Source organism: Hyla sarda, chromosome 2 (genome assembly GCF_029499605.1).
Source record: "Hyla sarda isolate aHylSar1 chromosome 2, aHylSar1.hap1, whole genome shotgun sequence".
In the NCBI taxonomy this organism is placed as follows: domain Eukaryota; kingdom Metazoa; phylum Chordata; class Amphibia; order Anura; family Hylidae; genus Hyla; species Hyla sarda.
Window position 1 is genome coordinate 335,326,695 of NC_079190.1, and position 17,810 is coordinate 335,344,504.

Below are 17,810 nucleotides of genomic sequence, written 5' to 3' on the forward strand. Positions count from 1 at the left end.
AAAATACTTGTGGGTCAATGATTTTTTGTGACATTGTCTCCACTTGCTCCTGCACAGTACCTTTTTTGGTAAAAACCTCCTGAGGAACCCCGGGTACTAGCTTATTGCCGGGGGGGAAACGCGTAGAGGTACTCTAAAGGTTTACATTTTATCCTTCATTTATTTTTGTTCCATTAATTCATGATTTGGTGAAGGATTCATTTATTTATTTATTATTTATCACTTTTTGTACACATAGATGTGCTGTATAATGATGCATCATTATATACATTAAAGGTATGCTTTGTATTGTCATGCATGTATACTATGGTTATAGTCAGCTATAGGGAGTGGAGAGTCAACGGTTGAAGTGGGGGCGCCTCCCCCGCTGTTAGGTAGGGTGAGGATCTGTTGTAATAGGAGTGTCAGTTAGACTACATCATCAATATTGAATACATCAGAGCAATATTCTAACTTTATCTTACCCTATGACAGTCTCCCCCATAGGACTGAAAAGAAAGCATGATCCACAATATGTAAGTGCCATCAAACGTTATTGTTTTATTGTATTGGTGATTTATAAATATATTATTGTCCAAGTATACATACCTCTGACACATATGGTTATCAGGTTTATGTGAGCATCATTAATTATCTATACATACAGCAGATCGCTGGAGATTTAAAAATTGTAATATTTTAATAAGATATAATAAAAGGTAAATTTTAATAGGGTATTGGTTATATTTAGTAAGTTAATTTCTACACATGCCCACTCTATATGGTAATTTATTTGTAAAAATATAGGCATTGTGACCCACTTTTGGTTTATTACTGGTAGATATATAAGCCCTTTGGACTTTTTTCTGGACGTAAATAGACTTTTACCATTTGATCATCACAACATGCAAAATACTTTGAAAGTGTAAAATACCTTTTTATTTTGACAAACAACAGTGAAATTAAAAAAGTTGATATCTGTTAGTGTCAATACTTGGTAGAGACACTATCTGCTGCAAGTCTTTTGGGGTATGTCTCTACCAGCTTTGCATGATTAGAGATGGAAATGTTTGTCCATTCTTATTTGGTGAGCTCCTTGGTCTTCATGCTGCCATTTGTTCAGTATTGCTCTCTAACAAACTCTGAGGCCTTCACAGAATAGTTGTATTTGCACTGTAAAGAAAATTGCAGACAGGTGGACTATTTACTAATTATATGATCATATCAGATCTTTGTTAGGGGTTTCACAGTAATGGAGGTGAGTACATATGCTCCGAACACTGTTCAGATATTTATTTGTAAGTTGTAGATTTTCCTAGCTATTGTGGTGGAAAATATAGATTTTATTAAGACAAGAGATGAGTATTATACATTTCTTTCTTTACTAATTTTTTCCAGCAGTAGTTAACAAGTTACAAAGAAAAATTTTGCCCAGCAACTCATTAGGTATGCAGAGAACAGTCAGTCAATCAATCAGAATGAGCGACCAATGTTATTAAAGTCCACACTGGTAATCAATCTTCCTATTTCTTTGCTGTCCTCTGGAATAGACGTATATAGATACTCTTGTAACAGGGGAACTATGCAGAAAATCGAACTGTACAATAGAACATCAAGGTGAGCTGGTTAAGCTATGGAAGAAAAGAATAAATAATTAGTAGATAATTGGGGTAAGGATAACGTGTGGGATAATAGTTGTCTCTTCTCTTAATAAAGTCTATATTTTCCGTCACAATAGCTAGGAAAATCTTCAATTTTATTGCAGACAAGAGACTCCTATTATGCATGTTTAAAGCTATATAATATGTTAGAAATAATATCTAATTAAAGAGAACCATAGAAACATGGGGTTCCAGTCTAAAATAGAATGTTCTAAAGGTAGATTCTGAAGACCAATTTGCTGTGTGTAAAATGTCTGATAATGAACCACCTATCTGAAAAACTTTAGTTGTCATCAGTGAGCATCAAAAACGGAGATATCTATACCTGCTAATAGCATAGTCAATTTAACCCATGTAGCTAGAGTAGGGGAAGACACAAGAGCATACATCTACAATAAGAAATTAAAGGGTACCTCTCATCAAATAAACTTTTGATGTATTTTAGATTAATGAATGTTGAATAACTTTCCAATAGCATGTTAATGAAAAATATGCTTCTTTCTATTGTATTTTTCCCAATCAGTCCCGTCAGCAAGCATTTCTGACTCATGCTGGAGTCCTAAACACTCAGAGCTGCCAGCCTGCTTTGTTCACAGCCAAACAGGCTGTGAACAAAGCAGGCTGGCAGCTCTTAGTGTTCTCCTTTGTGAACAAAGCAGACTGGCAGCTCGTAGTGTTTAGGACTCCAGCATGAGTCTGAAATGCTTGCTGCCAGGACTGGTAGGGAGACCCCTAGTGGTCATTTCTTCAAAGTGGAAAATTAAATAGAAAGAAGCATATTTTTTAATAACATGCAATTGTAAAGTTGTTCTGCATACATTAATCTATAATATAGTTTTTTTGATGAGAGGTACCCTTTAAGAGTTGGGAAGAAGACATATTTGGGACAAAGTTTTTTCTTCATAGACTTTTAAACAGCGGACCATACAGAAATTATGAGGCAAAGCAGGATAAAAAACTGAGTGTAAGTTGGTTTTTGTTCATCTGTATATGGAAAATTGTACACCCTGTGGAGGGTATTGTTTACGATTTATATCCAGAGCTCTTACATCTGATGTTCTTTTAGAAGATATAAGACATAAAAGTTCTGTAAGCTTATAGGATAGAAGTTTGAGAGATAATTGTTCATTATCTCCCCATGAATCTATATCATTCGAGAGGATAGAAACATCCTAAGTAAAATTATATCTTGGTAAAGGAGGTCTTTTAAATGTAATACCTTTCAATAATTTACAAATCAAAGGATGTTTTCCAATTGGTAAAGAATGAATGGGAGCATGATAGAAAGAGATGGCCGAGCGATAGACATTGATAGTCCTATAGGCTTTCCCTCCTTGTGAGGATTCTGAAAGAAAATGTAATACTTGGGTAATAGGTGCATGTATAGGATCCACATCCCGTTGTATGCACCAATTAGACCAAAGATGCATAAGTTGATCTGGTTCCTGGAGCCCAGACCTCTGAGAGAATTTCTCTAGCAGATTGTGAAAGTTCTGAGTCAACAGAAATTAACCATACTACTAGAGACAGAAGGTCTGCAGATATCATCAGATGTGGTTGTCCCAATGGATCTTGGATAATGGAAAAGGACATGGGAAGAATCCGTGGGTAGTCTATGGACATTTCTAGAACTTGTGGGAACCAAGTTTGGGGCCAACAAGGTGTGACTAGGACCAAAGTCGCTTTCTGAGTGCGAGTATGAATCAAGTGTCCCTGTGGGCCAAGTTTGAAGAAAAGCGTCTATGCCTAAGGCTTCTGGGTCTGGATGCCAGCTGAAGAAATTTGGTAATTGTTTGTTCAAGCGGGAAGCAAAGAGATCTAAATGGAGAGGGCCCCATAAAGATTCTATAGATTGAAAAATCATTGGATCTAACATCCAATCGCTGGAAATCTGTTGGAAAACGAGAATTCCAGTCCGCTACAGAATTGGACAGTCCGGGAATATATTCCGCTTTCAAAATTAGATTCTTGTTCAGGCAGAAGTGCCAGAATTATTTCGCAATATTGGCTAAATGTGGACACAGCAAGTTGGAATTGTCCTTTGCGAAACTCTTCTGGGCAAAGGATCCTGCTAAGAGCTCTAGACAATTGATGTGGATGAGATTAGTCTTGAGACCATTTCCCTCCTGTTGAAAGAGGTCCACATCGAGCACCCCATCCCAAGCGACTTGCATCCGATTCTATCATGAAATCTGGTTTGGGATGAAAAATAGTTTTTCCATTCCAAACCTGGATATGTTTTAACCCCTTGAGGACTGAGCCCTTTTTCGCAATTCTGACCACTGTCACTTTATGCATTAATAGTGTTGCTCGCGAATATTCGCACTGCAAATTTTATTTGTGAATATCGCATTTTTGCGAATATAGCACTATATATTCGTAATTATGAATATTCGTTTGTTTTTTTTCATAGTACACATCACAGTGATCACCCCTTTCTGCGTCCAGCTTGTGGGGTGTAAAGAAGGCTCTAATACTACTGTGTGAGACTGGCATGCGAATTTTCGTATATGCGAAAATTAGCATATGCTGATTTTCGCATATGCGAATTTTCGCCTATGCTAATTTTCGCATACGCGAATTTGCGCATATGTGAAAATAAAACGCAAATATTACGAATATGCAAATTTAGCGAATATATGACGAATATTCATCCATATATTCGAGAAATATCGCAAATTCGAATATGGTCTATGCCGCTCAACACTATGCATTAATAACTCTAAGATGCTTTTACCGATTATTCTGATTCTAAGATAATTTTTTCGTGAAATATTCTACTTTATTTTAGTGGCAAATTTTTTGTCGTTACTTGCATCCTTTCTTGGTGAAAAATCCCAAAATTTCATGAAAATTTTGCATTTTTCTAACTTTGAAAATCTCTGCTTGTAAGGAAAATGGATATTCCAAATACATTATATATTGATTCAAAAATACAATATGTCTACTTTATGTTGGCATCATAAAATGGACATATTTTTACTTATTGAAAAAATTAGAGGGCTTCAAAGTATAGCAGCAATTTTCAAAATTTTCAAGAAAATTGCAAAATCTGAAGTGACAGATGTTACAGAACTACAACTCCCAGCCTGGGCAGTCTAGGCATGCTGAGAGTTGTAGTTTGGCAACATCTGGAGGGCTACCGTTTGAGCACCACTGTAATAGAGGTCTCCAAACTTCGACCCTCCAGATGTTGCAAAACTACAGCTCCCAGCATGCCCAGATCGCCTTTGGCTGTCTGGGCATGCTGGGAGTTGCAGTTTGGCAACCACTAGAAGGGCAGCAGTAAATATTGCTTTACTGCCACCTTTCTTCCCCCCCCGTCACCTCCCTACCTGCGCCGCTGGTCTCCGCTGTCTCCACCTATGATCGGCGGTCCCCACGGCATCTTGTACTCAAGTATCGGCTGCCATCTTCTCCCCCCGTTCTGCCCGACATCCAGGGGTGGGCAGAGCTAGGGGGTTTCCATGGCAACCCCTGTTGTGCGCTGCCATTGGTCAGAATTAATTTCTGACTAATGGCAGGGGATAGGAGGAGATCGCACCACTGCGACCTCACTCCTGGGGGTCTCAGGAAGCTCCTCGGCAATGTGCCGGGATGTCTGCCGAATGATTTCAGCAGGCATCCCGGTCCGATCCCCGACCGGCTAGCGTCGGGGACCGGAATTCCCATGGGTGTATCCATGCGCCCTGTGTCCTTAAGGACTTTAAAACGGGGGCGTATGTATACGCCCGCCATCTTTAAGAGGTTAACCACCATAGAAGTTCCTTTTTGGCTTCAGAGTTGAGGGTTATCTTGTCGGAATAAATCAAACCTTCTCTCAAATGTTGAGTCTTTAAGCGTTGGAGTGCTTTGTACTGCCTGAATAGAGGCCGATAAAAGTCCGACAATCAAAGCTATAGTCCTTAAAGATATAAGATTTTTGTTTAGGACTGATCGGATTTTCTTCCTGATTGTTTTCAATTTCCTGCGTTGCAGGCTCAGGGTAGTCAACTGGAGTATTGACCATAAAACCTAAGAATTCTACCTCTTGAGCAGGGGTTAAAATGTATTTTTTGTACAGTGACCCCCTGACATACGATAATTTCAACATACCATGGTCTCTCAGAGGCCATCGCATGTTGAAGGCCGCATCAACATACGATGCTTTTGTATTTCGGGGCCATCGCATAAACAGCTATCCAGCAGCGCAGACTGCTTCAGGGACAGGTGATGATCACTCACCTGTCCCCGGCACTCGGGACCGTTCTCTTCAGGATCCCCTGCATCGCCATTGATCTCCTTCCTCGTCATCACGTCCCGCGTGCGCCGTCCCGTCATCCAATAGGAGTGGTGTGTGCAGCGACGTGAGGAAGAGCGACGATCTCAGGCAGCAGAGACGGTCCGGAGCGGCGGGGACACCCCGGGGACGCGGCGACAGCAATGGAGGGCATCATCCAGGGCAGCGGTGACGAGCGGTGATGGTCCGGAGCGGCAGGGTCAGGTGAGTATAATGTCCGATACTTTTCATTGCACAGATCCCTCAACATACGATGGTTTCAACTAACGATGGTTCATTTGGAACGAATTGCCATCGTATGTTGAGGGACCACTGTAGTTGATAACAAAACCTAGATTTGTGAGAAGAGATATAGTCCAGTCCAAGTGTATGTGTAGTGTTTGTATAGATTGAGCCATGAGTAGGATATCGTTCAAATAAATTATTAGACGGACACCTCTGCTACTCAAAGCAGATACCACTGGTTTCATAATTTTTGTGAAACACCATGGAGCTGATGACAGACTGAAAGGGAGGCTCGTAAACTGCCATTTTATGTTAAGGTAAAGTTGAGAATTTTTATGGATTGGAACTGAAAGATATGCATCTTTCAGATCCACGTTTACTAACCAGTCCCCTTGTAATAAGAGGTATTTTAGTAAATGAATACCCTCCTTATTGAAATGGTGGTATTTCACAAAGTTGTTTTAAATTAATAACCGGTCTGAACCCTACGTCCTTCTTTTTCACTAGAAATAAATTGCTTAAGAACCCTTGGGAATGTAATGGTACTGGACGAATCGCACCTTTGAGATAGAGATCTTTCACCTCTAATGTTACTAGATCTTGATCTAATTTGCAGAATATTATAGGGTGAGGTTGTCTTTCTTGTACTGGAAGAGATACACATTCTATTTCATAACCCAAAATGGTATTCAAAATCCATAGATCTGATGTGATCATAGTCCAATTTTGGGAAAAATGCATCAATCTTCTGCCCAATTGTGTTTGGGAAGAAAGTGGTGGAGAGAGACTTACTTGAGGATGGTCTTGTTCTAGGGAATCCATGGTGTCCCCATGGGACACCATGGGAAGGGAAAAATGGAGCTGGTTGATATGAACTGGTTGGGTATGACAGTTGTTGGTGTTGAGGATATGGAGGGCCTCTGTAGAAGGTTCTATCATGGGCTTGCCGGCTGGGAAACTGCCCCCTGCATTTCCCAGCCATGCCAAAAAATTTTGGTGCAAACACTTTCTTAAGTGAGGATTGGGCTTTATCCAGAGATGCAAACAGGCTCACATATTTATTAATCTTCTTAAAGGAGATATCCAGTGGTGACTCAGTGGTGAGCAACTTATCCCCTATCCTAAGGATAGGGGATAAGTTGCAGATCGAGGGGGGTCCGACCGCTGGGGCCCCCTGCGATCTCCTGTACGGAGCCCCGACAGCCCGCGGGAAGGGGGCGTGTCGACCTCCGCACGAGGCGGCGGCCGACACGCCCCCTCAATACAACTCTATGGCAGAGCCGAAGCGCTGCCTTCGACAATCTCCGGCTCTGCCATTGAGATGTATTGAGGGGGCGTGTCGGCCGCCGCTTTGTGCGGGGGTCGACACCCGCTATCTGAGCCGAGAGCCGGGGCCCCGTACAGAGAGATCGCAGGGGGCCCCAGCGGTCGGACCCCCCGCGATCTCAAACTTATCCCCTATCCTTAGGGTAGGGGATAAGTTTTTCACCAGTGGACTACCCCTTTAATAAAGGAGTCCCCAAACAATAGGCCTTCAGTAGATGTGGGTTCTGTACTGGCCAGGTGCACTAATTGTGGGTCCAGTTTCATTAGATTTGCCCTTCTTCTTTCATTAAATAGAGCAGCGTCAATAGTGGTGTAATTGGCTAATGCCTCTTCAGAAAGGTCTAAAATCTTTGTTAGGGGGCCTAATAGATCCAATAATTTATCCTGGCAGAAGCTAAAAGATCTGTCAACGCCCTTCTATGGATGTTTGCCTGATTTTGCCAAAAATGTTACCAATATGGAGTTTAGTTCAGGCGTAATAGCAACATTTTTTGGTAGAGAAGGTCTTGGGCATTCTACTCTGTTTATTTGCAGTTGCCTTATCAAGCGATTTTTTAAATCCAAAAGAATTTTGCAACCTGAGGGTGAAGTACCCATTCCCCGAAACGGGGATGTTTAATTTGAGAGGGATGGAAAAAGGGTAGCCTTGTGCTATCCAAAATCACATCCTCAGACTCCTGGTATAAGCACATTTTCATCAGATATATCGGTATATTCTGAATCATTCTCATATTCTGAAACCATAGGTTCCTCAGATTCTTAATCAGTAGAGGATACCTGAAAAGATTTGGGCTTTTGTTTTAGTGAGGATTTCAAATTCCCCTCCTCATGGGTAGAGGGTATTAACTGTTGAGCACTGGTACGATCCACCTTTTTAGCTGGTGGTTTGTTAACATAAACCTGGTCCTGATTATGCATTAATGCTTTCTTAGATTTTTTTATGTGTAGGACCGGTATTAGCATGATGCCTCTTGTGAGTGGCCTTCCCAAATTTGTTGACCCCTTTTGCCATGTGGGAAGTAGAGTCCTCCACCGACCAGAACATGTCAGACAGTAGTTTGAATTATCTGAGGAGATTTTGGGGGATTAACCTGTGATAGTGCTAAGACCACAGATTTGGTGATAGATTCCTGCATAGTGTTCATGGGAGTTTTTATAGCCAATTGAACAGATTTTGTAACAGACTGATCTACCATTGATTGTATTTGGTAGTCATGTCTAAATTCAGAGGGATCGGACATTTCTGTAGTATTAATCTCTTTAACGGACAAGTTAAAGGAATAGAAATAATGTAAGATATAAAATAGTCAGTATATAGAATAGTGACAGAATAGGATATCTGTAGATAAAAAAAGAAATTAAAATGTAATTAGATTAAGAAAAAATATATATCTAAATTCATACATATATATAAACACCATCAAACATATATATAGAAATCCAGAAATGAAATTGTTATGACATGTAATTAACAAATTGGCCACAAGATGGCAGTATAAGACCAAAAATGGATTTCAGTGCGCGCACACACACACACACACACATACATATATACATATATACAGGGACGTGCACAGACATCTTAAAGGGCAGGGGCTCAAAAAAAGAGGGCACTTTTCATAATTTAAAAAATGTCTGCCAGACTTAATGGGCAGATGTGCTGCGGCCCAGGGATACAGTGGACTCCCGCCGGGACTACTCGACATTCCTATGCCCATAAAAGTTGGTGTTTTTGTAAAATCGAGTCAAGAACAGTTTCTATGAAGGTCTGCCATGTGTATATACACTTTGGCTGTGCTGTCAGTCTTATTTACAGAACACATGTGACAGCTGCCCTATAATATACTGTATTATAGAGGAGATTTATCAAAACCTGTGCAGAGAAAGAGCGGTGCAGTCGCCCATAGCAACCAATCAGATCGTTTTGCAGAAGGCTTTTCTTCTGCAAAGGTTTTAATAAATCTCCCCCTATATGCCCCGGTCTGCTCTATATGACAGAACCCATCCCCAATCACCCAGCACCCATCACCAATCACCCAGCACCCATCACCAATCACCCATCACCCAGCACCCATCCCCAATCACCCATCCCCAATCACCCAGCACCAAATCACCCAGCACCAAATCACCCAGCACCAAATCACCCAGCACCAATCACCCAACACCAATCACCCAGCCCCAATCACCCAGCACCCACCTTATGCAGGAATCTCCACACAGCTCTGGTTCTTACACTGAAGAAATGGGCACCACACAAATATATGCTTACAGTCTACTATATACTAGAGTTGGCAAAAAAAAGAATTATAAATATACAAAGACGGCCGGGTATAGCACAGCATACAGGATGGAGGCAGGGAAGCTCCGCCTCCATTGCGCACAAAACTGACTTCGAATACTAGCAATGTGGGGCAATACCTAGAAAATGGAAAGACCAATTTTTGTATACTGCACTGTAACCTAGTGTATTGGGTTTAGTGCGAGTAAACAGCCTGTCAGTTTCCCTTTAATTATATACTGTATCCCCCTTAATTCCCTATATACTGTGCCACCATTCATCTATTAATTCCCTAAATACTGTGCCACCATTCATCTATTAATTCCCTATATACTGTGCCACCATTCATCTATTAATTCCCTATATACTGTGTCAACCATTCAACTATTAATTCCCTATATACTGTGCCACCATTCATCTATTAATTCCCTATACACTGTGCCACCATTCATCTATTAATTCGCTATACACTGTGCCACCATTCATCTATTAATTCCCTATATACTGTGCCACCATTCATCTATTAATTCCCTAAATACTGTGCAGCCATTCATATATTAATTCCCTATATACTGTGCCACCATTCATCTATTAATTCCCTATATACTGTGCCACCATTCATCTATTAATTCCCTATATACTGTGCCACCATTCATCTATTAATTCCCTATATACTGTGCCACCATTCATCTATTAATTCCCTATATACTGTGCCACCATTCATCTATTAATTCCCTATATACTGTGCCACCATTCATCTATTAATTCCCTATATACTGTGCCACCATTCATCTATTAATTCCCTATATACTGTGCCACCATTCATCTATTAATTCCCTATATACTGTGCCACCATTCATCTATTAATTCCCTATATACTGTGCCACCATTAATGAACTATATACTGTGCCACCATTAATGAACTATATACTGTGCCACTATTATTTAACTATACTGTGCCACAACTAAGGGTGCATTCACACGTGCTTATTTTCTGCTGCAGATTTGCTTTAGCAGATTTCTCTTCCCATTGTCAATGGGAAGCAAAATCTGCAGCAGCAAAATCTGCAGCAAAAATAGGCACATGTGAACGCACCCTAAGGACCTATACACAGTGTCAGCATACATAAAAATATAATGTTCCAATATAATGAAATATATACTGTGCTTACATTCCTCCAATAATTCCCTAATAATGTGCTTCATACAATACATACAAGCACATAACATAAAGACACATACAGTACATAGGTAATATACACACATACAGTACATAGGTAATATACACACATACAAAGAGACACTGACACATACATACAGGTACAAATATACATTAAGAAACATAAATACACAGACACACATATAACATGGAATATATACTAAAAGATATAGCCAATAAGCACATCATACATACAGGTACCACATACAATCACTCACAGATATATACACAAATACATATATAAATACACACACACAGATTAATTTGCTCATATATATATACACATATACATAGATTCACTTGCTCATATATATATATATATATATATATATATATATGTATATACACACACATACACACATACAAAGATTCACTTGCTCATATATATATATATATATATATATACACACACACACACACACACACACACACACACACATACATAGATTCACTTGCTCACATATATAGGCACATACATAGAGATAGACACACACACACACAAACATATACTGTATATACATGCACACACACTGACATACAATCACTCACAGATATATACACAAATACATATATAAATACACACACAGATTAACTTGCTCATATATATACACATATACATAGATTCACTTGCTCATATATATATATATATATATATATATATATATATATGTATATACACACACATACATACACACATACAAAGATTCACTTGCTCATATATATACACACACACACACACACACACATACATAGATTCACCTGCTCACATATATAGGCATATACATAGAGATAGACACACACACACACACACACACACAAACATATACTGTATATACATGCACACACACTGACTAGGGTTGCCACCTTTCCCTCAGAAAAATACCGGTCATGGGTGTGGCTATGTGAGGGTGGAGCTACAAAAGGGGAGGGACCAGATTGCACAGGGGCTGAGGGATCAGGGGTTTAAGAAATGGCATGGGGGATGGGAGGGGGGTTTAAGAAATGGCACGGGGGATTGGAGGAATACAATATATATGTGGGGGGAATTTTCCTATATCGCACCAAAAAAATTACATTTAGAGAATACCTACCAAAACACTATTTATGCCAGCGGCGGCGGCGGTGGTAGTGGTGGTGCGCGACAGCAACGCTGGCTCTCTCTGATGACGAGTGACGTCCCCCTGCGCAACGTCAGATAAACAGGCTAATCAGACAGTATCACACATGACAGATTTAGATACACAGGCTCAGCAGATAGTATCCCACATGACAGATTTGGATATACAGGCTCAGCTCACAGTATCACACATGACAGGATTAGATACACAGGCTCAGCTCACAGTATCACACATGACAGGCTTAGATACACAGGCTCAGCAGACAGTATCGCACATGACAGGATTAGATACAGAGCGCAGCAGATAGTTTCACACATTAAAACATTAAATCAGTGTTTCCCAACCAGGGTGCCTCCAGCTATTGCAAAACTACAACTCCCAGCATGCCCGGACAGCCAAAGGCTGTCTGGGCATGCTGGGAGTAATAGTTTTGCAACAGCTGGAGGCACCCTGGTTGGGAAACACTGCATTTAATACACAATTTTGCAGAGAGGTCTCACCAGTCTCTTGTCTTCACTTTCTCCTTTCCCCGGGCGGCTCCAGGTTAAGGAATGTCCAGGGGTTGAGGAGGAATGGGGTGGGCAATTATTTATCCCATGGGGCCACATGAGAAACTAAAAATATTGTGGAGAGCCGGGTAGTTTTTCCCCAGATTAGGCAGCATAGTTGTCCCCCAGATTAGGAGCATAGTTGTCCCCCAGATTAGGAGCATAGTTGTCCCCCAGATTAGGAGCATAGTTGTCCCCCAGATTAGGAGCATAGTTGTCCCCCAGATTAGGAGCATAGTTGTCCCCCAGATTAGGAGCATAGTTGTCCCCCAGATTAGGCAGCATAGTTGTCCCCCAGATTAGGCAGCATAGTTGTCCCCCAGATTAGGAGCATAGTTGTCCCCCAGATTAGGCAGCATAGTTGTCCCCCAGATTAGGAGCATAGTTGTCCCCCAGATTAGGATCATACCTGTCCCCCAGATTAGGCAGCATAGTTGTCCCCCAGATTAGGAGCATAGTTGTCCCCCAGATTAGGCAGCATAGTTGTCCCCCAGATTAGGAGCATAGTTGTCCCCCAGATTAGGAGCATAGTTGTCCCCCAGATTAGGCAGCATAGTTGTCCCCCAGATTAGGCAGCATAGTTGTCCCCCAGATTAGGCAGCATAGTTGTCCCCCAGATTAGGCAGCATAGTTGTCCCCCAGATTAGGCAGCATAGTTGTCCCCCAGATTAGGCAGCATAGTTGTCCCCCAGATTAGGCAGCATAGTTGTCCCCCAGATTAGGCAGCATAGTTGTCCCCCAGATTAGGAGCATAGTTGTCCCCCAGATTAGGCAGCATAGTTGTCCCCCAGATTAGGCAGCATAGTTGTCCCCCAGATTAGGCAGCATAGTTGTCCCCCAGATTAGGCAGCATAGTTGTCCCCCAGATTAGGCAGCATAGTTGTCCCCCAGATTAGGCAGCATAGTTGTCCCCCAGATTAGGCAGCATAGTTGTCCCCCAGATTAGGCAGTTTACCCCCCCCCCCCCCCTACACACACACACAGACACATATATATATACACAGACACATAGAGACACATATATACACAGACACATATATACAGACACATATATACACAGACACTCACCCGCCCTGCGCTGCAGAGGGAGACAGGATACACGGCCTCTCCCCTCCCTGCTCTGCCTATGGAGGGTTGTAAGACTGCACGGCAGAGAGAAGGAGGGGGAGGGGGAGAGAGGAGGTCACGCCCCCTCCCCAGCACTGTACAATCTCTTCCTGTCATCGCACGGAGCTCTCCCTGTCACAGGCTGCTGGTGTTAGACCTGGGCATTGTACGGCGGGCATGAAAGCAGTGCTGTTCTGGGGATGCTGCTCCGTCCGCCCCTGTCAGTGAATGAAAAATACAATGGCCGGTATTTTTCATCCAAACTTACCGGCACAGCCCGGAATGTAGATGAAAATACCGGCTGTGCCGGTAAAATACCAGCAGGGTGGCAATCCTAACACTGACATACAATCACTCACATATATACACAGTCACTTACAATAAGGCCCCAAGCCATCACTCTCTGAACATACATAGAGATACAAACACACACATATATGTATACACACACATATATATACATACACACACACTGACATACAATCACTCACTTATATTTTCAGTTACTTACAGTAAGTAAGGCTCCATCCCCCTCTGCACAGGCTGGTTGTGTCCGGACATGCTGTGGGGGGGGCTTCTCTCTGCCTCCTTTGCTCCTGTCTCCTCCGTGTGGAGAGAAGCTTAGAAATAGCAGATAATGACAGGGTGAGTGGCGCCCCCTTGCTGCAGGGAGGGCACAGCACCCTCCATTAAACCACATACAAATCTCCCCAGCAATGGATCCTTTTTTTTTCACCTGTCACCCTGAGTCTGCAGCATCTTTTGTGAGGGCACTAGAGGGGCAGGTGAGGAAAAGGGCAGGGGCTCCAGCCCCCTTTTACCCCTATGTGTGCACGTCCCTGCATATATATATATATATATATATGTATATATATATATATATATATATATATATATATATATATACATACAAACACGAATAGAGAATCAGTGGGACTCCAGTAAACACAAAAATGTTTTCACATGACTGGAGTGCCACTGTTTCTCTATTCGTATTTACCTTGGATCCTTGATCTGTATCAATAGGGGGCACCTGTGCATATTTCGATTAGGAGTGCTGCTTTCAATTGTATAGATATAGAAACGGATATATATCATTATTTATATATATATATATATATATATATATATATATATATATATATATTACACCCAACAATAGGGGTAGGGCAACTTTATTAATATTTAAAGTGTAGGGGTGTTTTACATATAGTTCCATGACAGGACTGCAGAGTCCCGTCACTGAAGTACTGTGACTAGAATGAGACGCGAGTCTGAATGCGCGAAGGGGGAGAGACCCTCTGAGGTGAGGGGAAATGGAGCTGTAAAATGGATATTAGTGTCGGTATACTGACACACTGTTAACGGGGGAGGAAAGGGAAACAAGAGAATAGAAATGAATGAGAATTCACTGAAGGGAATGAACGGAACGGCAGTAGGAGTTATGTGGTACAATAGACGGAATAACACAATATTGCTTATAATAAGAGGAATATAGGATATTAATAAAGGGAGAAAATACAATTGATAAGATAAACTATATATATATATATATATATATATATATATATATATATATATATATATACATATATATACATACATATATATAGATTAGTTAGGAGTAGCCGTATTAGTCCAGTGATGCAAAAAGCAAAATCATCGGTAGTTGCAGTATCTTGTAATACCTTTTTTATTGGACTAACAAGATTTTGTAGAGACAAGCTTTCGGGATTCCTCCCTTTATCAAGTCATAAGCATTTCTCATATATATATATATATATATATATATATATATATATATATATATATATATAATGAATAACAGTAATGAACTAATATATATGAAATAATAATATTAAATGAAGTGGAAATAAATTAATTATACAAATAACATGAGGTAATTAGAATTATGACACAGAATACTTAACTTGACTGCTAGCAGTAAAGAAAGAGGAAGATTGGTTATGAGTGTGGACTTTTATAACATTGGTCGCTCACTCTCATTGGCTGACTGACTGTTCTCTGCATACCTAATGAGTTTTCTTTGTAACTTGTTAACTATTTTACTGCTGGAAAAAATTAATTAGTAAAGAAAGAAATGCATAATAGGAGTCTCTTGTCTGCAATAAAATAATTTTTAAATCAATGTAATAATTCACCCCACTTCCAAATTAATAAGATTTTTGTGTGTTGGTCCATTACATAAATTTGCACTGAAATAAATTTGAATCTGTGGTTATACCCTGCCCTGCCAAAATGTAGGGGGGTGAATACTGTTGGATACGGCATATTTTTTGATTACAGATAAACAATTCTTTATTGCAGTTACCTGCGTTGCTTTGTTTACATTTATTCTGTGTACTTTTAGTGTACTATTTGTTTTATATGTTTGTCCATCCACCTGAAATTCTTTTTTTACTGGTATTTTGCACCTTTTTATTTTTAAAGATTTCTATTGCTGTACTTTTTAGTACTATACTATTATGACAGATCCAACAGAGAGAGACCCTTTTCTTAACCTCTCTCTACTCTCTTAACCCCTTGGGGACAGAGCCCATTATAACCCTAAGGATGGGAGCATTTTTTGCAAATCTGACCACTGTCACTTTAAGCATTAATAAGTCTGGGATGCTTTTACTTATAAATTTGATTCCGAGATTGTTTTTTCGGGACATATTCTACTTTATGGTAGTGGTAAATTTTTGTCGATACTTCCATAATGAAAAATTTTAATTAGAATTTTTTTTCTAACTTTGAAGCTCTCTGCTTGTAAGGAAAATAGACATTCCAAATAAATTATATATTTATTCACAAATACAATATGTCTACTTTATGTTTGCATCATAAAGTTGACAGGTTTTTACTTTTGGAAGACATCAGAGGGCTTCAAAGTTCAGCAGCAATTTTCCAATTTTTCACAAAATTTTCAAAATCGAAATTTTTCAGGGACCAGTTCAGGTTTGAAGTGGATTTGAAGGGCCTTCTTATTAGAAATACCCCACAAATTACCCAATTATAAAAACTGCACCCCCTAAAATGACATTCAGTAAGTTTTAGGTGTTTCACAGGAATAGCAGCAAAGTGAAGGAGAAAATTCAAAATCTTCATTTTTTACACTCGCATGTTCTTGTAGACCCAGTTTTTGAATTTTTACAAGTGGTAATAGGGGAAAAAGCCTCCAAAAATGTGTAACCCAATTTCTCTCGAGTAGGGAAATACCTCATATGTGTATGTCAAGTGTTCGGGGGGCGCAGTAGAGGGCTTAGAAGGGAAGGAGCAACAATGGGATTTTGGAGAGTGAATTTTGCTGAAATGGTTTTTGGGGGGCATGTCACATTTAGGAAGCCCCTATGGTGCCAGAACAGCAGAAAACTTCACATGGCATACCATTTTGGAAACTACACCCCTCAAGGCATGTAACAAGGGGTACAGTGAGCCTTTACACCACGCAGGTGTTTGACGACATTTCGTTAAAATCGGATGTGTAAATGAAAAAAAAAATGTTTCACTAAAGTGCAGTTTCTTCCCCAAATTTACAATTTTATGGTTATGGGAGAGAATGCCCCCCAAAATATGTAACCCCATCTCTTCTGAGTATGGAAATACCCCATGTTAGGACGTAAAATGCTCTGCGGGCGAAATACAATGCTCAGAAGAGGAGGAGCGCCATTGAGCTTTTGGAAAGAGAATTCGTTTGGAATGGTAGTCAGGGGCCATGTGCGTTTACAAAGCCCCCTGTGGTACCAGAACAGTGGACCCCCCCACATGTGACCCCATTTTGGAAACTACACCCCTAACAGAATTTAATAAGGGGTGCAGTGAGTATTTACACCCCACTGGCGTTTAACAGATCTTTGGAACAGTGGACTGTGCAAATGAAAAATTAAATTTTTCGTTTTCACGGACCACTGTTCCAAAAATCTGTCAGACACCTGTGGGGCGTAAATGCTCACTGTACCCCTTATTACATTACACGAGGGGTGTAGTTTCCAAAATGGGGTCACATGTGGGGGGGTCCATTGTTCTGGCACTATGGGGGCTTTGTAAACTCATGTGGCCTTCAATTC